The sequence below is a fragment of the Grammomys surdaster genome, unplaced genomic scaffold, assembly GCF_004785775.1.
Source record: "Grammomys surdaster isolate TR1022 unplaced genomic scaffold, NIH_TR_1.0 146, whole genome shotgun sequence".
NCBI classification, from domain to species: Eukaryota; Metazoa; Chordata; class Mammalia; order Rodentia; family Muridae; genus Grammomys; species Grammomys surdaster.
This window is the reverse complement of record NW_021604604.1, coordinates 9,868,030-9,894,354: the sequence shown is the minus strand read 5'-3', so window position 1 is coordinate 9,894,354 and position 26,325 is coordinate 9,868,030. Positions and strand designations below refer to the sequence as shown.

General features: G+C 44.3%; 1 protein-coding gene across 1 annotated transcript in view; it reads right to left on the bottom strand.

Annotated features, from left to right (window-relative positions):
* Fam171a1 (family with sequence similarity 171 member A1) overlaps window positions 1-26,325 on the bottom strand; it is a 119,719-nt gene that overhangs the window by 50,402 nt on the left and 42,992 nt on the right. The gene's annotated exons all lie outside the window — the stretch shown is intronic.

Genomic DNA, 26,325 nt, shown 5'->3' with positions numbered 1-26,325 from the left:
TTTTTAAAAATAAAACTTCCTACTTTTCCCCCACAAGCTGCTTTGTCCTTTACTTTTTTTTTTCCTGTTCATGCCAACAGATAACTGAGAGGAAGCACTACCCTTTTGTCACTCTAGGAAACAGGTTAGATAGTTATTCATCCTTCCTGCTCTGCTGGACACCAGCTCCCACTGGCCTCAGGCTGCTACAGAAGGCCGGGAGACTCATGGTGGGCTCTGCAATCGTCCCAGCAAAACTGAGCACAAATGCCATAAGCATGCCAAGACCACTGTTTGGCCATCACAAATGTCTTAAGGGCTCGGGTTATGGCTCTACAGGTACAGGTATAGCGTATACTGTGAGAGCAGGAGGATTTGAGTTTGGATCCCAGCATGGACATAAAAATCCAAGTGTGGCAATGCATGCTCATAATATCATTGTTATATCATAATATCATAATATCCTCGTGTGGAGACACGAGGATTCCTAGGCCTGCTGGCAAGCCAGAATAGTCAAATTGGTGAACTCTATGTTTGGTGAGATGCCGTCTCAAATGACAAGGTAGCAGCGATAGAGGAAGACTTCTACCTTGAGACCCCCAGAAACATACACACATGAGCACCTCCAAGTCCCCGACATGTGCGCACACGTGAACACACACACACACACACACACACACACACACACACTTTTGTTTCTTTTAAAGAGAGGACTCAAAGAATGTGGCAAAAGAATGTTGGAAGCATAAAGAGGTCAGATACGTGCGCGGAGGGATGGCATCAGTAATGGTAGCAAAAGCAGATAATGAAGGTTGAAAACACACGGGTCTACACTGTTAAAAAATTAAAATGAAGTGAATGATTTCCCCTTACTCAGGCAAGAGATGTTTGCTGAGCTTTGCCTCTGCCCCCAAAGCTGCAGCTGTCAATCCACGCACGGGTGGTAAAGAAGACAGGCAAGTACCAGGCTGCAGAGAGTCAATGAGGGCTCAGAGACAGACAAGGAGACACTTCCAGGAGAAGCCACAGTGGGTTCTGCAAGGTGTAAAGGGTCTGAGACACCCACGGATGGTGGGCAAGCAGGGCTCAGTTTACTCTGTGAGTTTCATATATGGGCTATTGGAGGTCACTGAGGTGTCAGGCAGCTCGTGGGAACCAAATCTGCACTACAGAAACCTCTAGATCTAGGTGAAGAATGAGCAGAGCCTGAGGCAAATCTGTAGAATGCGCATCTGGCTCAGGCACTCCGTAACAATCTAGAGAGGAGATGATGACTGACCAGGCTCCAGCCTCAGGGGGCATTAACTGATGGGGCAACTCCAGAACCAGACAGAGACCAATTCAGAAGAGACCCCACTCCTGTAAACGCTCTATGCTCAGGAAAGGAGTCAACTACAGTCTATCCAGGCACACCCACACACCCACCGCTATATTAAGCTGCCTTCAATCTGAAAAGCTTGTGGTAACTTGGAATGTTGAGTGAGGTAGGAACTAGGAAATCATATAAGTGACCAGAGAGGCTCTGACACAGAATGTGTGGAGCAAGGCTCTTTGGATCAGCCACCAGTGAGGCTGTCAGAGTAACAGGAGAGAGAGGGTAAAAGTGGAGGATCAGGTTGACTCCACAGTGGGACACACACACACACACACACACACACACACACACACACAAACACGGCACAGTGGTGGTCTACTGTAACTAGCACTCGAGTACTGAATCTCAGCTCCACCGGGGACTTGCCATGTGGCACTAGCAAGTCATTATGGTCTTCAGGCCTCATGTTCCCTTTCTGTAAACTAGGGAGGCCAAAATGCAAGCGTAGCCTACAGGTAGAAACTGTAGAGCATAATCATTGGGCTGGAATCAGCTCAGAGAGGGGAGACGGAGGAATAAAGGTGTCAAGTAAAGAAAGGGGTGAGATACCCCTTTGAGAGTGTTACAATTTTTGTACCTAAAGATTTGGAATTGAGGAGCAGCTTAGGGGTAGAATGCATGGCTCTATGTACTGGGTCTTGGATTCAATAACTAGTATCCAATAAAGGTTAAGTGAATGAATAAATGAATAAAATACCACTTCTGCACTAAACTTGAGTGATCACATAGAAGAACCTCTCTCTACTCTATACTGGTAACTAGTCAACTATTTGTCTTATGATATTGATATGACTTTTTGCATGTCTCATATGTACTGGGTCTTGGGTTCAATAACTAGCATCCAATAAAAATTAAATGAATGAATGAATGAATGAATAAACACCACTTCAGAGAAGAGCCTCTACTCTGCAGTGGGACTAGTCAACTATTTGTCTTATGGTATTGAGACGACCTCTGCAGAGCCGTACATTTCAGCTACGGAGTCATCTTCTTGCCCATTTCCCCCATGTACCAATTTAATAGACTTGTTTGGTAGACGATCATAGGACACAGCTAAATACTTTCAGATACAGACCTTGGCATGTAGCTCAGTGGCAGGATGCTTGCCTGGCAAGCGGGAACTCCTGGATTTGATCCCTAGCATCACTCCCAAGCCCCCAAAAGTCCAGACTTACTAATGATGTCCACCAAGTAAACTTCTTCAAACCTTTTAGAAAGAGAAAATATGCTATAGAAACTGAAGTGGGATGCCGTGGAAGGAGAGAGCCAAGAGTCAGAAAACAGAAGGTCATGAGGCCAGCAAGCTGGCTCAGTGGGAAAAACCGCTTGCTGCCAAGCCTGACCTCAGTTTGATCCCTAAGACCCACATGGCAGAAGGAGAGAACTAACCTTTTTTTTTTTAAATTAACTTTTATTTTTATTTTATATGACTGAGTGTTTTGCCTGCATATGTATCTGTGTACCACATACATGCAATGCCTGTAGAGACCAGAAGAGGGGGCAGTGGATCCCCTAGGACTGGAGTTACAGAATGTTGTGAACTACCACTAGGGTGCTGAAAATTGAACCTAGGTCTTCTCAAAGAGCAACCATTGTTTTAACTTCCGAACCATCTCTCCAGCCCCAAGGAATAATTCTTGAAGGTTTTTTTTTAATCTCCTACATGCACATCCCATCCTAAATAAAGAAGTATAATAATAATAAAAAAGGATCAAGTCCACAGTGTGAAAATTAGGGATTGGATACTTGATACACAGTCAGTCCTCCAGTCTCGTCTTTTGGCAGGCGGTAGGTATAGCACACATGTATAACACAGAGTTTCTTACTTAAGTTGGTCTTCCTTGACACCCAAGTAATATGCTGAAGTATAACACAAATCAACTCAGCTTTCAGTAATATTCACATTGCAAAAAATCCTCTGGAAGTGGGCGAGTGGGAAGGGCTTTGCCAGGCAACCTTGATGATTTATGCGACTTTATGGTAATGTAACATTTACTAACAATTGGGATTAAAGCTTCTGATCTTTGCTCTACATGGTGAAGTGTGGTTTGTGAGCACAGAGCAAGAGGGCATTTGCCCTCCTCAGCCTCTTAGACCCCGCCACCTCAGTGCCCTCTGATATTGGTCACTTTGTTTATGTTCTGTGATACAATTTGGAAGACATCACTTGACACTGACTTAGCATGGCAGGATAGGAAAAAATGCCAGTATGAGCGGGTGACTACAGACCATTGAAGGGTCTGTCACTTTTTTGCTGCGTTTCCTTTCTTTTTGTGCAGTCCAGGTTCAGCATGCATTGCCTTACACCGGAAGTTCTCAACCCATGGGGGTTGCATGTCAGATATTTATTTATAAATTTTATTTATTTATTTATATTTGTCAGATTTTAAGATTTGTAGCAATAGCAAATGACAGTTATGAAGTTGCTATGAAATTATTTTATAGTTGGGGGTCACCACGACATGAGGGACTGTATTAAAAGGTGACAGGCATCAGGAAGGCTGAGAACCACTGCCCTACATGTTGATGGGGCTACAGGTTTTGTAGAGTAACACCCTGCACTAGACCATCCAGTTAGCAGTCTTCCTACTGTTGACACCTGGAAGGGGCACCTGACTATAGGAGGGTCTGTTTACCAATACTACTCCCTCGTTGACTCTGAAAGGAAGAGTCTATAAATGGCCCCTGGGTGAGCAGCATTATTAAACGTTATCTTCTGGCCATGACATGAGCAGCCGTGAAAACGGAGCAGCCGTGGTTATCGGCACAAGAAATAAAATAAAACAAGCAAACAGAAGCCATAAGAGCAGGAGGAGGCTTCTGGGGAAGCAGTAGTCACCAGGAGTGGGAGAGGAGCAAGAGGGTAGCAGGAGGGGGTGGATACCATCACGGTAGGCTGTCTTTACGTATGGAATTGTTAAAAGATGAATAATACATGAATAAAAGTAGAATTGTTCTCAAGAAATTGTATCCTGTTTCTTTGCTGTTCAGTAAGAGCTCAAGTAGCTTTCGAAGCTGGAACGCCTGATTTCTAACCTGAACTTGGGACACCGTTCTGTTTGCTCCTATTGCTGGGTTCTGATGAGTTTGATTCCAAAACACACATCTCCTGGATAAACTCCATTGTGCATCCTGTCAATGCTGTCCTTCAACCCCTCACCATCCACCACCCAGACGGCAGCACAGCCTGTTAACAAAAACTGCCCCTCTTCAACCTTGAGCTCTGAAGTCCCAGAAGTCAGAGGGCCATGTAACAGACTCAACGGACACAGAACACTTGAGTGCCCCCATCGCTTGTATAAGCGGTCAAAAAATGTTCCAAAACACTGCCATTTTGGTGCATGTGTGTGTTTTTGTCTGTGTATGATGTGTATACATGTATGTGCATACATACGTGTGCATGTGTGTACCACGGTACATGTGTGAAGGTCAGAGGACAACCTCAGGTGTCATTTCGTGCCTTCCACGTTGAGACAGACTCCTTTTGTTGTTCACAGATGCGTATGCCCAGGAGAGAAGGCAGTGACCTTCTGTTATTTCTCCTGTCTCTACTTCCTCTATTGCCTTAGGACACTGGGGTTACAGACTCATGCTGTGGAGTGTGGTTTTACACTGATCCTGGGGATTTGAACTTAGGTCCTCAAACTTGCATGGTAAGCACTTCATACACACTTCCCCAGCCTGTTGGTTTAGAATGGTTTATGTCCTAAGGATAACTTAAAAATATTTCTTTATTTCTTTATTTATTTAGTGCGTGCATGAGTGTGTCCCAAGTGTGGAAATCAGAGGACATCTTTCAGGGGTCTGGTCTCTCCTTCTGGGGACTGCACTTAGCTTGCCAGTTTTGGCAGGAAGCACCTTTACTAACCTAGCCATCTAAGGAGGGGTGTGTGTGTGTGTATGTGTGTGTGTGTGTGTGTGTGTGTGTGTGTGTGTACATGAAGACAGGGTCTCCTTATGTAGCCCTGGCTGGAACTCAGTATGCCGAGCAGGCCTTGAATTCACAGAGAGTCACCTGGCTCTGTCTTCTGAGTACAATTTTACAATTTTAAATGTCTGGGGAGATAAAAAGACAACATAGCACTGTTTATACATAAAAATGGTCTAGAATTTAAATTTCAGTGCTTATCAATAAAGCTTTATTGGAACACAAAGTATTTCTGTTTTTGTTTCCTTTCTAATTCACTATTTTAAAAATAAATACTAAATAAATATTAAAATTCATTTGAAAAGCATTAGTTCTTTCAGATAATGAATGAACTCTAATTATCAGAAAATATGTACTGAGGAGCTATGGTGATACAAAGAACTGTAAAATATTTTTAAAAAGAAGAAGGAATATTAATTAATATTAATAATGTTAATATGCCTGGTTTTAAAGGAGTTTGTAATTTTTGTTGCTGTTGGTTTTTTTGTTTTTTGTTGAGGTAGAAGGGAGACCTATTCACATTCAAGGAAGCAAAGAGAATGAGGGAAACACAGTGTAACAAACTAGCAAAGAAGATGCTTCCAGGATCACGGTTTTTTGTTTTTTGTTGAGGTGGAAGGGAGACCTATTCACATTCAAGGAAGCAAAGAGGATGATGGGAAATACAGTCTAACAAACTAGCAAAGAAGATGCTTCCAGGATCACGAGTGAAAAGCAAGTCCAAGAGGAGCCCTGAAAGCCATGCCAGCATCTGCAGAGTGGGGGTGCTGGAAAAGAGACTTACATCTGGGGTCAGGTCAGAACTACTATTGGGATGGACATAGCTTTCTTGAGTTTGTAACGTGAACACTGCCCTGGTTATGGGTTATGGGTTATGGGGTCTGGCTGGAAGGGCTTTCTGGGAGAAGTGACAAGAGGGTTGAGAGGGGAAGGAAGAAATGAGTGGCATGGGCAAGCCTGCATCTTCTTAGGCTCCATGGTCACTCTGACAGAGGGGGAACAGCTCTGGCTATGATAGGTTCATATAGATTAAGAGGGGATAGCCCTGGCTATTATGGGTTCATACAGACAGAGAATGGATAGCCCTGACTCTGCTGGGTTCCTATAGATAGGAGATAGCCCTGGCTCTGCTGGGTCCATATAGACAGAGGGGATATCCCTGGCTCTGCTGGGTTCATATAGATAGAGAGGAGTTAGCCCTGGTTCTGCTGGGTTCATATATATATAGAGGGGATAGCCCTGGCTCTGCTGGGTTCATATATATAGAGAGGGGATAGCCCTGGCTCTGCTGGGTTGACATATTTTACTTGGTCTGGAGGACAGATGCAGGTTTTCTATTGGCCAAAGGACTACGGGGGAGTTGTCCAGTTTGTGTCTGTGGAGGGACAGTCTTGTCATATGGCTAGGACACTGCTCTGGTGTTGAGCCTGCCTTCTCAGACGTTCCGCGACCCACACAAAAGTTTTATGTGGGTCTCTCTTTTCTTCTCATGAAGACTGCTAGGGTGAGTGGTGCTGTTTGCTCTCCTGGATGCTGGGACACTCTGGACCTACTGATGGAGAATCTCCCTCAACAACATCCTCAGGCCTTCCTCCTAACCCAAGCCTTCCTCCTACCCCAGGCCTTCCTCCTACTCCAGGCCTTCCTCCTACCCCAGGCCTTCCTTCTCAGCACCCTTAAGCTCCACTCTGTCTACTTAGGGTGGGAGACCCAAGAGATGGTTGTTCAGGCCTCTTCCTGCCATACACACACATACAGTGAATTATTTCTAGTCAGGAATTTAGCTAGCTATCACCTCTAACTCAGTCTCAGATTTTGCTGGGCCAGTAGCAGAGTTTGGGAGGGGGAGTCAGCGGATGTTGAGGAATTTTTCCCTGCCTTCATTCAGCGTGCCTCTGCGTTTGGCAAACGTGAACACTTTGCCTCTGTGGGCACAGACTACTCTGTTTTAAGCATTACAGGGAGCATCTGCTTTGTGGGCAGAAAACCAGACATTATCTCTGAGAAGTCCAGCATTATCCTTTAGACATTTTCTCTCTTGCTGCCACAGATTTAGAACTAAGTGTAGCAAGGCTGTTTCAGATTGTTGGCTTGGGAGGAGGCAGTTCTAAGTGGTGAGTTAAAAGCAGACATAATTGCAGGGACAAGAGGACTGAATTATGGTATATAATCCCCACGCAGGCAGGCATTCCCGAAATTGGGATTTGATAAAATTGCCTGAAGATGCAAAAAAGGGCATGTTTCCTTCCCACCCCCTTCATCTTCAAATAATGTATATTCTATTTTTATACAAATGACGGAATACATTTATTTTATAATATATCATCTAAACATCAAATTAAACATCTTTTATCTCTCCTTTAAAACCATTCACTGGTGCAGAACCTTCCAGAACACTTGAGGTTTTCACTGGGACCAAGGCTGGGGAGACATGTTCACTTGCCCTTCTAAACATACCCCTCGGCCCCCACCAACCCTTCTGCACTCTCAGCACTGACTCTAACAAGCTCTGGTAAGTTCTCAGACCTGACTTGGTTGAGTGGTGGTGACTTCTGTGGAGTGTCAGTCGCTTGTTAAAGCTTTGGCTTCCCTTCTGAATTTCGGTTTCCATTTGGGGTGGGGTTTTAACTTTTCCTTTCTTGGAATACTTTTGAGCTGAGTTTCCATAGTAGTTCATCTTAGCAGCGAACCTGGCATCTCTCTGGCTTGGTTCTAAGAGTATGGTAGAAAGAAAGCCACTTCTCCCTTGCAGGACAGTGCTCTGACGACTTGCTGCCTGGAGCTCTGGGAACTGCCCAGCAGCAGGCAGAGCAGCTGAGCAGGAAGTAACTGTGATTAGCTATATTTAACCCCAATCTAGCAGATCCACCGGGGGTTCAAATCTCTTAGCTGAAACAGTAAGATCACTCGACCACTTAAAATGTTTTCTAAAATGAGAGTTTATTTTTAAAGTGTTGCCAGACCTTTCCTCTTCTTTTATCTAAGATATGTGTGCTTCTGTTCCGTGGGTCTCCACAGAGCAGTGTGTGATTTGAATCTGTCACTAGATAGATAGAAAGGTAAAGCAGGAGAAGGCCTGCTAAGTGCAGGGCAGCTTTCTGCCAGGCTGTCTTACCTCTTTCACAAACACAAAAGGCTTATTTGACTTAATGATCTGATAAAATTAACATGTACTTTGTCACGTGTATTTCCATTATTTTATTTGATCTACTTTCATATGGGGTGCATGTGCCTTTTATTATTTATTTTTATTTCTTAACCAGATCATTTAAAATGTTCAAATCTTAGAGAATGGAGTCCACTAAAAAATTACACATATATTTTTAAAGACCCATTATATACTTTATACTAGATTATGTGTTATAGTATTAATTAGGTGTGCTGATGTACACCTGTAACAATAACTCTGTGAGATCAAAACAAGTTTGGGCTGCAGAGCAATTCCCTGTCTCAAAAAGAGATTATTGTGTCATATATAAACTGAAGAACGATAGTGACATTTCATATGGCTCAATGATTGTCTGCCATAACTTGTATGTTCTTGGATTCCCTTCCCAGCCTTACTATGGCACTTGGCAATCCCTGTGTCTGATTCTACACGGAATGCTCAGCTTGAAGAGTGCAGAGGTCAGACTCCTGTACTGGTCTCCCACGGAGAATGGACAGCACAGGTATACTTTGGTGTGAGGCCCTAGAAACCTTGTGGTTCCCAGACTAGCCCTCTGCAGCTGTTCTCCCGGTAACACCTTTCACTGTCGATGGTACAAAGAGCCTCCCCAAACCTCTCTGTTGATCTGAGGTCATGTCTGATAAAAAATTCCTACCTCCGCTGGGTTTATTTTTAAAAGCATTGCTTAGTGTTCACTAGGGCATTGCAATCTCTATACCAGTATCTGGCTTCCTTTCTACTCACTTGAAAAGCACGGAGAAGATAAGTTTGCAACAACAGCCCTTGGGAACGCAGACCGCCACTCTGTGCCTTTTAATGGTCTACCACCTAGGAAGCTGACTCATTCACTGCAGCTCAGGGAGAGACGGTAATGTGGTAGACACCACAGCTTCAGCTTGGGAAACAAAGAGAAGAGCTCTATGCAGGCAGGCAGCCAGAGCTACTGGCACATTCTTAGAGCATCTTACTCTCATCACAGTCTTGACAGCCTCTGCACACCATGTTCTCTCTTACCTCAACCTCCCTAGTTCTCTGAGCTGCCTATGCATACACTTCTGGCTTGGGCAGAAGATCTCAGGGCAATCAATCAGTGGATTTCTCTACCTCTTCACCCATACATCCGTAAGATGTTTGAGGCACAAATTGATGATCACCCAATGAACAGCAATTTCTAACCCACTTGTCAGAACATTGGAATGCAGAATACCAAACATTTATAAAAAATACATCAATTAAAGGAATCTGTCTCTCTGTGTGTCTCTCTCTCACACACACAAACACAGACACACACGTGTACACACACACACACACCCCTACCTTTCTATTGTTCAAGTGTCAGGATACCTTCCATTTTAAACACACTATAATAGAAACAGAAAATATCAACAACCTCCTGTAAGTTCTAGCTAAGGCTCCTGTAAAGTCTGTCCATTCACTGCTAAGATAAACAGCAGCAATCAACACTCTGTTACGCTACATGATAAAAATGAAGATCGTTGGGGCTGCTTTAGCATGTGCCTTCTGCCATTAGAGCAAAATTGGGTAGCTGAATTCATGCAACTGACCAAGGGGTTCCTGAACTAAACATCTTAGGGTCTTTTGAAAACTACTGCTGGATTTGCGTAATTTACATACATAACCACACGTTCATGGGAAAAATTAAAGACATCATGTTCCTATGATCTTACCTAAATAATTAATCTCATCAGTTATACAGCAAACTAAACTAATATTACCCTAGCCATATATAATATGTAACATAAAGCACTGTGCAAAACAAAACAAAACAACCCTTACTCAGCAAAAAGGTAATGTGACTTGTGCAAAGAATAATGAAAACAGCTAGTAATATAAAACGTCGTAAATATGGTTAAAGGGGGAAAAAAATCATGGTCTGTCCAAGCTTCACAGAACTTGCCCAAAGAGGTTAGTGAATATTCACAGGTCTACCAATATTCTCATTCAGATACAGTAAGATATAGAATGGTAATCACCTAGCAGTGCAGACACGGGGGAATATGCTTACTGAGCTTTGCATGGTCAGCATATGATTGAACACCAGAAGGACGGTGACACAATATGGTGGCAAATGGAGAACCCACTAGTGCTTATCAGGGAATAGCACCAGCAAACCACTTTAAAGCACTGCTGCTTCATCACTGTTTAAAATTGTCCATGAAGACACAGATTTCTGTCATGCAGACCTGGAAGATGCTGGGAATGGCTAGGTTAATGAGCAGCGGTAAACATGTCTGGAAAACCAGCGTACACACCTCAGCCAAGCTTCAGATATCTGTTGGAAGACGCTAGTGCAGTGGTTACCAAGGCAACCTGGGTAAAGGAAAAATTCTGCGTGCATATTTCCAGATCTACCTGTATTTTTTTTCTGCGCATGTGTGTGTGTGTGGGGGGGGTACGTATCTAGAGATACAGTAGAGCAAAACTGCATAGCATTTATTTTGCACAAAGCCTTGAGATTTGAAGAGAATGATAATGGTGATTTTAGCAAATCATATCTCCCCATGGGAAGAGGCTCAGCACACAGAAAGTGCTAAATGGGAGGCAACTGGAAAGAAACTAATTACTTTGAGAATTAAAGGAACTGGGAAAGAAAGGGCCAGCTGAAGAGGCCGCTGGAAGGCTGTGAACGGCTCAAGTGTGTGAGACTCCCTGGCACTTGAAATAGTACAAGAGACCGATGAAGGCGCCCTTAGAAGCCCAAGTTTAATCAATGTGGCCATTAAGTTACACATATGTGCTTATCTCTCAAAGAAAGGGAGACATTAACGAGCTACACTGAGCTGTTTCATCTCGAAACACGATCCAGACGGAGCCGACATATTTCAGGCCACATTAGTGTCTATTTAGGAACATTTTTTGGAGTGTCCATTTTGTGGCAAAGCAGTATGGGAAGGGATTTGATGCTGCTAAGTCAATCAAGTCTTGAAAAAGCTTACAGCCTCTGTGTAGCCCAGGCTGGCCTCGAACTCGTGAGCCTCCTGCCTCTGTCTCCGTCAGCAAATCCTACCAGTGTGTGCCACCACAACCGGTGTTTACAGCCTCTGTAATCCACCATTCTTTGCTCATAAAATGGCAATGCCAACTGCCTTGAAGAGATTGTAGGATTTGCGGAAGACTGACAGCTAACTATCTGTATCATATCTGTTAGAGGAATCTTCCTCATCTTGCCTACAGGGCAAGCACTCCACTAATTTTCCTTGTGAAACACAGTCTAAAAACCATCACCTTTACCACAACCACCACAGCTCATCCGTCATTAACCCTTCACCATCACTTTTCCACTCCCCACATTGACACCCACCGCCATTAGCACCATGACCCCCCAACAGCACCTACTACACTGTCACCAACTCCGCCACCAGCTTCTTACTCACAGACAACCTGAAGTCAGGAGAGTGTACACCTCCCAGGCACAGAGCTTTGGGCTCCGGCAGCCTGTATTAATGTCAGCTCTGCCACTTACAATGTATGGTTTCAAAGTAGAATTTTCTCCTGTGTAAGAAATAGGCGATGTCTCTGCTAGTAATCTCTCGGCTACCAAGAGGTACCAGTGCGAGGTGCTTCTCAGAGAGTGAGACACATATTTCATATTTTTATAGTCATCTGATCTCTGCCAGCATTTGACTGCTAAAATATCACATGAAAGAACCTAAAAGATCCCAAGAGACCTCCAGACAGGTTCTACTGAGGAGTTGTCTGTACCTTGCTGAATCTGTATTTCTCATACACAATAATGACAACACAGAGTGCCTCATCCATTTCTGCACAGCTTGTGAGCAAGGCACTGAATGCCCTCTGTGCCGAGCTACCTTTAACTTCCAGTTTTTGCAGGGCCAGGGGGTGAGCCCAGGGCCCTTTCCACACTAGGAAATACTCTAACACAGAGTAATGATATTGGGTCCCAGGTTATCTTTTAAGGGTATTTGTCCAGCAAACAACCAGACAAGGCAGATCTAGTGTCTTCTGCTTCAGCAAAGGGCAGGTCTGCCCACTGCTCACTAGGAAAGATTAGGGTTCCTGACATATAACGCACCTCACTGTGTGCACACAATGCACATCTCGGCTTCTCTGGGCTGTTTTGGAAGGTAGGGCTCAGGACACTGGTGCAGGGATGCTGATGATGGTCTCTACCATGATCAATAAATGGTCTGTCGTTTCTTCTCACAGCATCTATAGAATCGTGCCAGGAAAGGGTATCAGCTTCCAGGAAGGCTAGACTCTTTGGCTCTAGACAGTGTCTGACAGTTACTCAGAACACAAAACATCCCATCCATGAAGTAGCAAGGCAGGGAAGAGGCTGAGGGCTGAGAAGGCACATGAGAGTCAGAGGAAAACTTGGATGTGATGGCTCCACGTCCCAAGCAGTGTCCTTTCACTAACGGGTTTTCAGATTCTTAATGACCCTGGTTGGCAATAACCAAGCTGAGTCTTCCACCACTGCCTCTGCTCATGCTGCACTCCCTCCCTCCCACCGGCTGGAAGTTCTGTTTCACTGGTTTAACATGTTGTTCTAGAATGTTCCACAGAGGTCCAGTCTTTCCCACAGGATGTAAGGAAGAAGTAGAATCAGAGGCTTGTCCTCCCTAAGCCTTGGTGAGTGTTTCCTGCTTAAGGCACTGATCCTTTTGTGTTCTCATTGAACTGGAAGCTGTGGAGGCCACATTTAGGTCACCCAAGAGCAGAATCCAAATGACACGCTAAGTAGGTGACCGGTTTCTATTCATTTGGCATTCAAAACCATATTCCTTTGTTTAGTCAAATACCCTTCTTGCTTTTCACATCTGTTTAAACCAACTCCTTTTAAACAGGGCAGCACTGTAAACTATGCTCACGCCTACAAGTTACAAAGCCTCACAATGGAGTGATTAACACCAATATTTATGAAATCCAATGTGCAGTTTCCTGAGAAACATAAAACTTTGTACAACACAACTGAGATATCCTGCTTCATCTGTGTGTGCGTGTGTGTGGTAGAAATCTGTTACAAACAGCAAAGTATTGTTTCTGATTAATTTTCTGAGAATAAACACCAATGTGTAATATTTTCCAGACAGTTTAACTTCATAGATTGGTGCCAAGTGGATTAACCTTTCACCTTTTAACCTTTAACACTCATGTCCTGGCAATGTCAACACAGTGTTTCTTAGACCCTGAACAATGAGCGCTCCACACACCCCCTCACAGCAGGCTCAGTGAACAGCTCTTTTTCCAAGAGGCAACTCCGCTTTAACTTGTGCTAGACTTGAAATGGTGCTGTGTAACTCTATCTATTTTTTTAAAAAACCTAGTTTTAATGATGGTTTATTAACTTAAATGCTTTAACTTCCCCTTTAGCCCACCACTCACCAAAGGTAGTGGGAAAGAAAGGACCTGCTTAGAAAGGTTCTTTGGAGCAACTCCCCTCTGTGTTGTCTGGTTATCGGCAGTTCAGTTCACAGGTCAGCAGTGGCAGCTCGATCCACTCACAAACACTTCACAAATACACCAGCAGTCCGGTTTGGTAGAGTTGGGATAGCAAACGCAAATCAGCAACAGTGACACTACCTAGCAGAGACAGCCAGGCTTCAGCCAAGTCAGTAGGAGTGACCCAGAGGGACCACAGGAGAAGTTCTCTGCTGTGCCTCTCTCGGTGAAGCAAAGATCAGCAAAGAAGACGTGAGACCCACAAGCATTGCACAGCTAGCTGTACCAGCAAGCCTAGCTTAGCCTCCATCATTGTCTGTCAAGTCCTATTTCTACTGTGTCTAAACATCACATGTCCTCCACGTGCCTTGCCTGAGCATGTACATCTATCTCAGGTGACATCACTCTGCCAATCAGCCTGAACCAAAGAAGCGGGAAGAAACTGCAGGACACCACCAGAAGTTTTTGGGTGCATTTCTCTCTATGTAGTCTTGACAAATGCAGCTCAACTGCATGTAAGCAATGTAAGGCGGACCAATACATGCATGTTGTTAGCAAAGAATCCCTCATCATGTGTCCTTTTGAGTGTTTGCTTTAGCATCCTCTCTCCTGTGTCTTCTTTGTTGAAACATTCCTTTACAAGTCTGCCTTGGTCTTTCACCTGTGTCCACTTCAGCTAAACATTCCTTCACGTTTGCCCCAAGCAAAACATCATCCAACCAACTTTCCAAAGAGTCCTTACGTTTCCACTTCAGTGCTGTTTTTAGTTCTCCTTCACAAAGACAAACATTAAACATTGCCCATCACAGACATGGATTAGATATTTAATATTTGTTTGGCTCAGACCAGGAACTCTGAAGTTAGAAAAGGTTCAGAGCCAACGGTTATGTCCCCGAAAAGGCCATTAGCCAAAAGCATTCCGATTACAACTGTGGAAGCAGGCCGGGCAGTCCACATGTGAAAGAGATTAAAGCAACGTTTTGGAATCTGGCTGCTAAGCCAACCTCCTTGAGCAGGAGCCACAGTGGGACAGTCACCCAGTGTATGGGCTGAGGGTCTGCTCCTGGGGTGGACAGTGCACCTTCCCACTGGAACACGGGCCTGAAGAACTTGGGGACTGTGAGGAAGCTGTGTGAAGTGTCTAGGTTTCGTCTTTACAGGGTGGAAACAGAGAGCTCTCAGCTGTGCGATCATCTTTAACCCTTTGTTCTCCGTCAAGGTTGCACAGGCAGCTTGTAACTGACAGGGTACCACAAGGATAAGTAGGTGCATGGATGTGGCTTTGTGTTCTGCCTTTTTGATGCTTTGACAACTTGGACCTTAGCTGACCGCTCCAGAGGTCGCCTAGAGATAATAAATTACTCATTCTTGTGCGTGCTTTTTGTAAGCAACTGGCCAATCCACACCCCTAATCACATCCTACAGTGATTTTACATTCCAGGCTACCACAGCTTTGTCCTTATCCAAGAGCCAGAAACCAGAAAAATGAGGGCAGCTTCCAAACTCTAGAACAGACTTTAAATACTCAGTATTTAAATATTGGTTAAATATTAAAGACTCAGACTTTAACAATATTTAAATGTTGGTTAATTTTTAAATGTTTAAATTAACCAATCCTAAATGGTTGACTTGATTAATACTTATCCTCTCCTCTTTACACACACACAGACACACACACACACACTCTACACACACACACACACACACACACACACACACACACACACCTCTTCCTGAGCTTTCCTAACTCCTCTACTGCTCATGGGCTGCACCCTGCTGCTGGAGCCTCCTTAATGGTCCAGCATGTCCCTTCCTCTTGGGACCATAACAGTGTTCAGTGACAACTGTTTCTTGATTGTCAAGTTGCTTCCTACCCAAATGACAATAAAACCTCTATTAAAACCTAGATGCACCGAGAATCCCTTGGTGGGGGCTATGTCGTGTACAGACTTCTGGTAGAGAACTAGTTATGTTCACACTTGCTATGAGGATGGATTTTCTAAAACTAATAACAAACCTTAGATTATAGAAAATGCTTAAGCACCTATTGGGGTCAGCCTCAGATGAGACAAACTAATTTCCAAGTCACCTTCAGACTATAGTCATGTGTAGAACAACTTAGCAGACCAGGGCAACCAATGAAAGACATTTGACAGAGAGAGGGCCATTGAAGATTTGAATTAGGGGAGGGAAGTGGCTTATCTCACAGCACTGTATAAGACAGACTCCAATAGAAGACACGTGTGGGACAAATGGCTAAGACAGAGATGTTGCTGTCCTCAGCCAGAGTTGGGGAGCTAGCTGGTGCGTGTGCATGATATAGGGACAGAAAGAGGAAGAAGAGAAACATGATTTTCTGTCACTTAGCAACACTAGGGAGAGGTGTAAACAAAGGAACAAGGAAAAGTATTATTTAATTATCACCAGAGAAGGCCCGACAGGATGGGCATGAGCTTGCACAGGACAATCTCAAATGGGGCGACACCCATGTACATATCGTGATGATAGATCAGGGATGGTGTTGCTGTGTAACTTACCTGCACATCTGTTGCCAAGAATGGCCCCTAGCTTGGGAGTACAAAAAAGGAAAAATTTGACCAAGGAGATTTTTAAAATCTAGATTTTATTTATTTATTTGTTTCTGGTGTGGTGGGAATCGAATCCTGGGTCTTGAGCATACTATGCAAGAGCGTCCCCAGCTCAAGTTACTGATTTCAGTGCAGATAATTCACTGAGACTCAGATGGCAATAGTATTATCAGTTCTTCTTTGAAAACGTCACCTTTAAACTATTAGAATTAGGCATCAGAAAAATGTTAAAATCACCCTGTCATCCATACAAGCCCACTTAGCATAATTTATTTTGCTTTCTTGGGACTAGATATTCCCTTTACATTGGCTGCCAGGAGTATCAGACTCAGGGTAAAGACCTTTGAGAACTCAAAATGTATAAATGATGGCAGTGCTGACAAGTGCATCTTAAAGCATCTGAGGAATGAGATGGCTCCGTGGGCAGAGTGCTTGTTATGCAAGTGTGAGGGTGTGAGTTCAAATCCCATGGCCCACTTAAAAGCTGGGTGCAATGACACACATCTGTAATCACGGAACTCCTAGGAGATGGAGACAGGCCTATCTCTGGAATCTCTCAGCCCAACCACTCTGGTACACACAGCCAATAATGAAGAGACATTACCTCAGACAAGGTAAAAGGTAAAGACAAATAACTGAGGGTTGACCTTTGACCTTCACAGGCATGTCTTGGTACAAGCCCATATGTGCATGTACACATGCACAGAACATATCACAACACATATGTGAATTATAAATGGACTGGATAGAATTATATTTACCTCGCATATGTAGGGAACTGGGTTCATTTCCTAGCATCATTAAAATCCAACCTAAAAAATGACAACCGGTACTCAGAGAACTGTTGGTTACTTCTGGATTTCTCTCTTGTACTCCATTAGGTCATATGCTCCCTTCCCATAGGAGCCAAATGCAGCACACATCCATCACAGCTAATACCCCTGCCAGATCAGGCTTCAGAGACCCAGACTTTGTCCCACTCACGGCACAAAGGCCTTTCAAGAACACACAGTAATTGAGCTGAGCCTTGGACTCTCCCCAGGGGTCTGGGTGGTTACAGCTTGTGGGTGTAGAAATTAGCTTAGCTGCAGCACACTGTCAGAATGCTCTCCACTGGGTGACCTCATCGGTTTCTTCCATGAGGTATCCCAGAGTATAAGGGTGATGCCACCAGTCTACCCCCAAGAGAGCAGATACTATGACTTGTTTCTTCTGAATCAACCCTACAACCCTCCACTCGCTTGTGTGGTGCTGATGGATGTCATACACATGGCCACTCGGAGGCTGAAGCCACAACTCCAGTGTGTTGCATCCAGGCTTCTAACAAGCTAAGCTAATGGGCCATACACAGGATTAAGTATGAGCTTTCACTTAATGTGGAAGGGACTTGAGGAAGACTGTATTTACTCCCACAAAGACGAGATTGTTCTTCTAATGCTGCATTGTTTCTCTTCAGTGCAACCAACATTTGAGTGAGTAGTACTTATTCTGTAGCATACACAATGTGGAGACACAGAGACGGTCACTCTTTTAAAAATCTAATTTACTTTGTGTGAATGTGCAAGGGTCTGAGGACAACCTTCCAGGAGTGAGTTCTTACCTCCAGGCTGTTTCTGAGTGGGGTCTGCTGTGACTCCTGTCACTGCATTGCATGCTCCAGGAGAGGTGGCCAGGTCTGTCTCTGCTCTCTCATCGTGTGGCAGTGCTGGGTTTACAGTCATTGCCACAGCGGCTCACTTTTCACGTGGGTTCTGGAGACAGAGCTCACAAGGCTGGATGGTTCTCTCCTTCTACCAAATGGGGACCAAATTCAGGCCATAGTGCCTTTACCTCTAGAGCCATTTCAGTGGGCTGGGTTTTAGTAATTAGTAGATATTTCACATTTCTCTCTTCCTCACACTGCCCTTATCCATAATTTAATTTTGTAAAACTAGTTACTGTCACAAACAAAATCCTTGTGAAATACATACACTCCACCTCCCACACACTATGGAGGACCCACTAAGAATGTGCACAGTCTAGGATGCCAGAAAGCAATGACATTACATCATTACAAAAATCAGTAAGCATGAAGTTCTCCAGAGGAAGCTTTGTGTGGTGGTTTGGATATGCTTAGCCCAGGGAGTGGCACTATTAAGTGTGGCCTTGTTGGAGGAAGAGTGTCACTGTGGGGGTGGGCTTTGAGAGACCCCCCGTCCTGGCTGCCTGGAAGACAGTAATCTCCTTATAGGCCTTTACTTGAAGATCTAGAATTCTCAGCTCCTTTTCCAGCACCATGTCTGCCTGTCTGATGCCATGCTTCCTGCTATGACGATAACAGATAGAACCTCTGAACCTGTAAGCCAGCCTCAACTAAATGTTGTCCTTATAAGAGTTGCCTTGGTCATGGTGTCTCTTCACAGCAATGGAAACCCTAACTAAGACACTTTGTAAATAGGCAAACATCTGCTGACAGTTTTAAAAGCAGAATGTGTTTGAAGGCATGGAACAGCTCAGACATGTTATCTGGACAGTCTATTTTAGTCAGTATATCTATAAATAACTGCTAGTTTTTCAATGTTAAATAAAAATAAGTCCAACTTTTATGTGATTAGCTTTGTGAAAACCTGGTTCTATTCTAAAATTTGAATATTTAGTTAATATTCACTTTTCTGAATATTGCTCATTTCTTATTTTTTTATAAGTGAACAAAAAATTATTGGCCATTAATAACTTAAGTGTGGGTAAAATACAAATTAGGAGCAAGCAGAAAACAAGTTTATATTACTTTGTAATACACATAGCTGAGACAAATGATGAATAAAATGAACACTGGTTCCCAACTGGCCACTTAAAAGACAACTCAGCAGACCATAGCTGTCACAATTTTGACTAAGATTTCACCAAGTGTTTTCCCTTTTTTCCAGATGTGTGACATGCATTGGATACACACATGCTTTGCATGTGTTTGGGAATATGTATACTGGTGTGTGTGTGTGTGTGAACGAGTGTGTGGAGGCCTTAGGGTGATGTCACGAGTTCCCTTCCTCCATATTCACTGATGAAGGGTCTCTCAATCAAACCACACATCACAGGTACTCATAGTCTTGCTAGGCGGCTTGCTCTTGGGATGCTCTGTCTCTGCTTTCTGAGGTAGAGTGACTGGGGACTGCCATGCCCACCTGATACTTCACATTTTATGTGAGTTCTGGAGATCTGAATTCCAGTCCTCACGTTTGTGTGGCAAGGACTCAGCCTCTGAGCCATCTCTGGAGTTTGGTTTTTCCGAGTTTAAGATGAGATATCAGTGTGAAGCTAATCCAAAAGACAGTGAAAATGAGGTGGCTAAGAATTTGTGGCGTTTAACTTCTCCAGGCCTTCTTTATGCCCTATTTTCTGCACAGGGAAACAAATAATCAGTAAAAACACAGGCCAAGTGCTGTAAATAGCCAAAAGAAGGACCTTCAGCACCACTGAACTATTTCTAAGGGGGCTGGAGAGATGGCTCAGAGGTTAAGAACACTGGCCACTCTTCCCAAGACCCCCACTTAATTCCTCTCATCGCTGGGTGGCTCACAACCGTGTGTGACCCGGATTCCAGGGGATCAGGTACTCTCCTTTGGTCTCATTGGGTAGCACTCACGTGATGCATAGACATACATGCAAGTGAGAACACCCACACACAAAAAATAATTTTTATTTAATCAGATGGAGCTCTGCTGAAGAACACAGAAGATAAATTTAACTTTTAAGCCTTAATCTCTAATATTTATGGCTTTCTACATCACAAATCTAATCCAACTTGGCAATAAAACAGAACTGGGCTTAGCTAGCCAATGAGGCCTAAGAGCTAAAATTGTTCTCTGGCTTTGAAAGACCAACTATGTAAAAGAATGGCCAGTTTCTGTTGAGCTACAGGCACGGAGAGTGGGGTGGGCTGAGGAAAAACATTTGCTGAAAAAGGTGGAAAAGAAAATTGATTAAAATAATGACAGCAACAGGCACATCTCTGATACTGCAACTTCCTAACAATAACCACACGGCTTCTCTTATTCGCTCTTAACAGTAACGTCACGACGGGCAGAACAAACCATGGTCTTGGTTTACAGGAAATGGAGAGATGACCTAAGAGGACTAAACATGCCTTAACAACGGCAAGGCTGAGTAGCAAACTGGCTTGGTGTTCTGATGCAGTTGAGTCTTCAGTGGTGACTGGCCTAGCCTGGGCTAGCTCTGCTGAGCAACAGTAGCAGCAGCAGCAGCCACACCAGGTCTCTTCTCATTCATCTTGGCTTGTTCCTGCACCCAAAGCTCTTCCTGAGAGGTGGGTGTTCAAACAGTCTTTCTCCAATAACTCTCCATGGGAATTAAGTTCAGAGGTTCCCCCAGGCCCCACACTCCGTGCCTGGAAGGAAGGAACTTGGGCTCGGTCTGGGAAGGAGCAGAATCCAGACCAGCAGGGCAGAGGGTGCAGAAGGGCTCAAAGGTGAATCTCTACTGGGTTTTCAATACTTGCAGTCCGAGCTTTTAATACTGTCTGCCCAGAGGCTGCTCCCTGGTCCCCTAAACGACACATGCACTTCCTGCCTTCCTTTTAAAATACTGGCCACTAACTTGATACTCATAGCATTTCTGTTCAGAGAGGCTGAAAGGAAATTTTTACTTCTACATTTTTACAAGCACAAGATGGAAAACATTCAATGCTTTCTGCCAGCATAAGTATATTCCCAATCCGCTGAAGCAAAATTTCCATTTGCATTTAATATTTCAATGAGTTGGAGTGGAGGGAGAAGATAGGGAAAATATTAAATCCACATTCCCCTTTAACAATTTCTAGCCCACTTTCTGGGAAACTAGGACATAGCCTTGAAAGACTCCAGTCTGCACGAAAGCAAGTTTTGCCTTCCATATGCAATGCCTTTGTTTCCTCCTTTAAATACATGGATCTCTTCCCTGTGGGTAAACATAAGGAGGGCTCAGGCCCGTCTCTATGCTGCCTCTTAGGTTAGGTCAACTCAATCTAGGTGGTAATTTCTTGCTCTATACTAACTGCAGGGGTTGGAGGACAGGTGCCAGCTCTTGGGACTCTAAGGACGGCAGCTCCATATCCTTGCTTAGAAATCACTTAGGACTCAGGGAAGACAGGAAACTCACATAAAAACTCAGCTCTCCTCTGCCCTGGCCCATCCGTGGGATACTGTTTTTCCACCCTCTGTTCCCCGTGGAGCAGCTATAGTATTGTAACAGTGTATCATAAGGAAACGGGTGCGTAGGAGCTGCCTTAGTTGGTAAAGTGCTTGCTGTACCAATACTGCCTCTGTGCCCTGCCTTTAAGATAGATTTGAGAGTTTACCTTTGAGATGGAAATTTGGCTGTTAATGGTGTTGAGGGAGGAGAACCATATCCTTCAGTGGTGTAGCAGTGTGAAGATGCTCAGGCCCGCGTATAACTTCCAGCTGTGCTCTCAGGAGCAACCCTGACTAAACTCAATGGTAACAAAAGAAAAAAAACTAAAGAAAAGCAAATGTGGAGCTTGTTCTATGGCTTAGGATGTTGCCTTCTTAGGGACTCTGTCCTGCCACATCTTGGGCTTATGCTGTTCAGATTAGGGTTCAGAGAAGTGCCTGTCTATACATTGGATGATGATGGTGATGGTGGTGGAGGTGGAGGTGGTGATGGTGGTGATGTTTGTGGGGGTAGACGTGACAGAGGTGGTGGTGGTGGTGGAGGGGGAGGTGGTGGTAGAGGGGGAGGGGGAGGTGATGGTGGCAGTGGTGGTAGTTGTGGATGTGGTGGTAGTTTGGCATCAGAATGGAGAGCAACTACCAGACTGAATCTGGTACTTTTCCAGTTTTTACTTTGAGCTGATTTCCACCCTGACCTAAGCTCGGCATCTCCCTGCCTCCTGGGAACAGAAAGCAAGTCCAGAAACCAGCTCCAGAATCCCAGGTTCCAGCAACTCTTGAATAGAGCCATTGCCTCCTCCCTGGGTACCCATGTAGCCTTCCCTCTGTGGCCAGAAGGAGTGTTTCTTCCTTACTAGTTGCCAGAAGGAGCCTCCTCTCTCTTTGTGTGTACTAGGAGCCAACAGCTGGAGGAAGAAGCTTGGAGACTCCTTGGTCACCTCTGGAGGGAGAATCCCAGCACTGGTGACCAAATGTCCTAGTGTCTGCTACTCATTTCCCTGCTTGGGCAGATATCCTGTGACTGAACAGCTCTGGACAATTGAAAATCCTTCCTTTTCTTGCCCTGTATTTTCCTCCTGTAATCAGCATTCCTCCCCCGTCTGCCTCCTGCCCTTGACCACCCCCTCCTAACTGTGACAACCAGAGTCCAAGATTAACATTCACCTTCCCTCCCGATGAAGCAGCCTGGCAAGCTGAACATACATAAACCACAGATGCCTTCCAATCCATGACTTCAGCTTTCTAACGATGAAGGAGCAGACCGCTGTAAACACGCAGGAGACGTGGGCACTGCAAGATTTTGACTTTTGTGATTTTATAGATTTCCCAAGCCTTTTATAACAAAACACAACCAGGATCAAAGGGAAATTAAAAGTGCTCATGTAAACATTCCCAAGGTGAAAATAAACACAGGTGTTACAGTAGATAAACCCACTCACTAGTCACACTGCCAGGCTTAGTTTTGAAAGAACAGAGTATAAAGCGTGTCCATGGAAACCATACCATAATTTGTAGATGTGATCAGACGGAAGCAAGCTTCTGTGTTCCTTAACAAAAGTGGCTGGTTTTTTTTTTTTTTTTTTTTCCGGCAAAAGAGAACTTTATCTGTGTCCATGCTCTGAGCAGGCAGGAATTTCTCCTGCACTACTTCAGGCCACAGATTTCAAAATGATATATGGAATCTGGGCCTCTCTTCCTGCCATGTTTCCTGAAGGCTTCTCTGTATCCTGGTAGATATTTCTTGTGAACAAACCCAGAGAAGCCATTTTCCACTGCTCACAACTGATGCTGTGCAGGTGACACGCTGTGAAGTCTGGCCATGTGCTTTACAATGGGGCAATCCACAACCGTGGGGCTGGGACAGGGTTTTAAACAGGAGTTCACATGCAATATAATAAACAAACAAACAAACCCAAGAGGCCTGAATGCATGGCATTGCCATCACCATGAATCTTGCCACTGCCAGAGAAAGGAAAGGGGAAGAAAAGGAGAAAACAAGAGAAGAAACTTGGAATGCTTAGAATTCATTTAATTAGTCAACTAACCTAACTTTGGAAAAACATAGAAATGTCCCTTCTTTTGGTTAACACAGTTTTACAATTGATCAAAGTACACACAAAAAAGTCTGGAGTGCTCACCCCTAAATAGCACATCTATATCCCAACTTCCCTGCAAGGTTCAGGAGGAAGATGGGCGGCGGGGGGGGGGGGAAGACTATAACATCCAGAGATGGGGAAGACCTCTGTGAGTCACGACAGGGTCGCTGCATCCACGAGCTCTGCCCACGAGCTCAGAACAGGTGCAGTTACCTATACAAGACCCATATAAGATCAAGGACTCGTGAGGCCTCCGCCTCTAGCCTGGGAGCTATTGGCACTCATGGCTAATGGAAGAGGGAGAGTCCATTTTCTCTAGGAATGTGACCTCTGGTAGGTTGTCCATGTGGGGTGGGAAACGGCTCAGTTGGTAAACTGCTTGCTGACCAAGCATGGGAACTGATTTTGATTGTGGGTACCTACATCAGTGCCAGAAGTGGCACTCATTTACAGCCTCTGCAGAGCTAAGGACAAAATGAGGCAGGAGAAAGTAGACCCCTGAAGCTTGCTGTCAGTCAGTCTGAGAGTAGGCAGAGGGGAGACTGACCGTACAGACTAGTCAAATCTGTAAACTCCAGGCTCGATGAGAGGCCTTGTGGATAGAGACTGAGGAAGACCCCTGATGTTAACATCTGGCCTCCAGTCCCCTCACGCCTGCCACATGTACACAGATGTACACAAGCACCTCCATGTGTATAAACACTCCCCCCCCCACACACACACATACACACAGACAGAAAACCTCACTTGTAGATATGATGTCAGACCTCTAGTGTGAATCTGTAGTTTATAGTTTTATTGATACACAGGCAGTGAGCATCTGACCAAGTACATACGGTTTACCTGACTTAGTTTCAGATTGCTCTTGGATTAATAAAAGACTAGATCCTCTGTTCAGACCTCAAAGCTACCACTGGAATGAAGGTTGGCAATCTGTCAGTGCAGGAAGGGAAGCACCTGGCTTCCTCCACCATCATGTCATTGACTCTCCTGCACTTGTGTTAGCTGCCCTTCCCTAGGGCCTAGGAAATGAAGGCTTCTTTTAGTCTTGCTGTTGTGAAGGGAGACTGAGGTACAGTGTCTGGCTTCTGCTAGTGTTAGCCTTAGATGCTCACTCGGTGAGGGAAAGGATGCTTCCTCTACACAGCCTCATTCCTCCACAACTTCTATAGGAGGAAAGACCTAGGCAGAATCGCAGAAAAAGATATTCCTAGTGTAAGAGACTCTCTATAAGATGCAACATTTCACCCAACTGAGCAAAAATCAAATCCTGAAGATACACGATGTTGACAGAACTGCGGCAGAGTATCAGCGCCACTGTCACACCTGGTGGGAATACAAATCAGACTAAGCCTTTTGGAGAGCAACTGAGGGAAACCCACTATCAAATTCAGAAATGCACATATTCGAAGTCTTGATCCTCTCTCCCCGGAGGGTCCTGAAATGGCCCAGAGTGATAGAGGGACTTAAAACCGAGCTGTCATTGAAGCTGGTAACCACTCCTGTCTAGTAGATGTTATGCCTAGTAACTTGTCCAAACAGGTGTGGAGGACACTGGAGTAAAATTGCAAGATGGTGACAGTTCCCTGGGAGAAATGCACAGACCTTTGCCTGTTGAGGAGAGAGGAGGCTTGAGAGGAAGCCAGACAAACAAGAGAGAGCAGGAAAGCAGAGAGGAAAGGTTGCAGTCCTCAAACAAACAACACCTTAATATAAGGATGTCAGGAAAGAGAGAACATGTGTTCCTCTTTTTTTTTTTTTGACAAAACACTTCTCTATCAGTATTACCTTTAGTTACAGAAGAATGGAGGACGTAACGATACTTAGATATTATAAAATGTAAAGCTTAGGTTAACCTTTATTGACCGTGTAGTAGCCATGAACATAACACTCTTCTAGGATTTCCAAATAATTAAACTAATACTGTATGGGACATAGAGGGAAAAGTATCAGTGGGACCATGGAAGAGCCTTGTTAATCAGACAGCTTTCACTTTGTTCAATAGATCAAGACTAGACAGAATGAATAGCTGAGGGCTAATGGCATTGTGACAGGAGTAGATGTCATTGACCTTGACATTCACTAGGGCGTTCACACAGGGGTACTTTATACTTGACCACTGTGTGTCTGAGTCAAGAAGATCCCCCACGTGAAAGAATTCCCTTTATGTTCAAGTTCATTACTTGGGAAAACTAATCCAGATGACAGCTATTCTTTGAAACATTTCAAGTATGACTATTTAAAGCTTTCAGTGTGGGGGCTGGAGAGATGGCTCCCCAGTTAAGAACACTTGCTGCTCTTCCAGAGGATCTGGGTTTGATTACTAGCACCCATCCAGTGGTTCACAACAGTAGTCCCAGGAGATTTGCTGCCTTCTTTTGGCAACGACAGGCAATGCACACACGTGACCCATGAACATACACATGGGCAAAAGGCCCATACATATAAAATACTACAATAAAAAGTATAAAAATCTTTCAATAGGAAATAAGGTAACTCAGGCTTGGAAAGACAGTTCAGTTGGTAAGCTACTTGCCTTGCAAACATAATGTTTGGGTTTTACTCCCAGAATTCATGCAAATAAATTGAGTATCAAGTCAA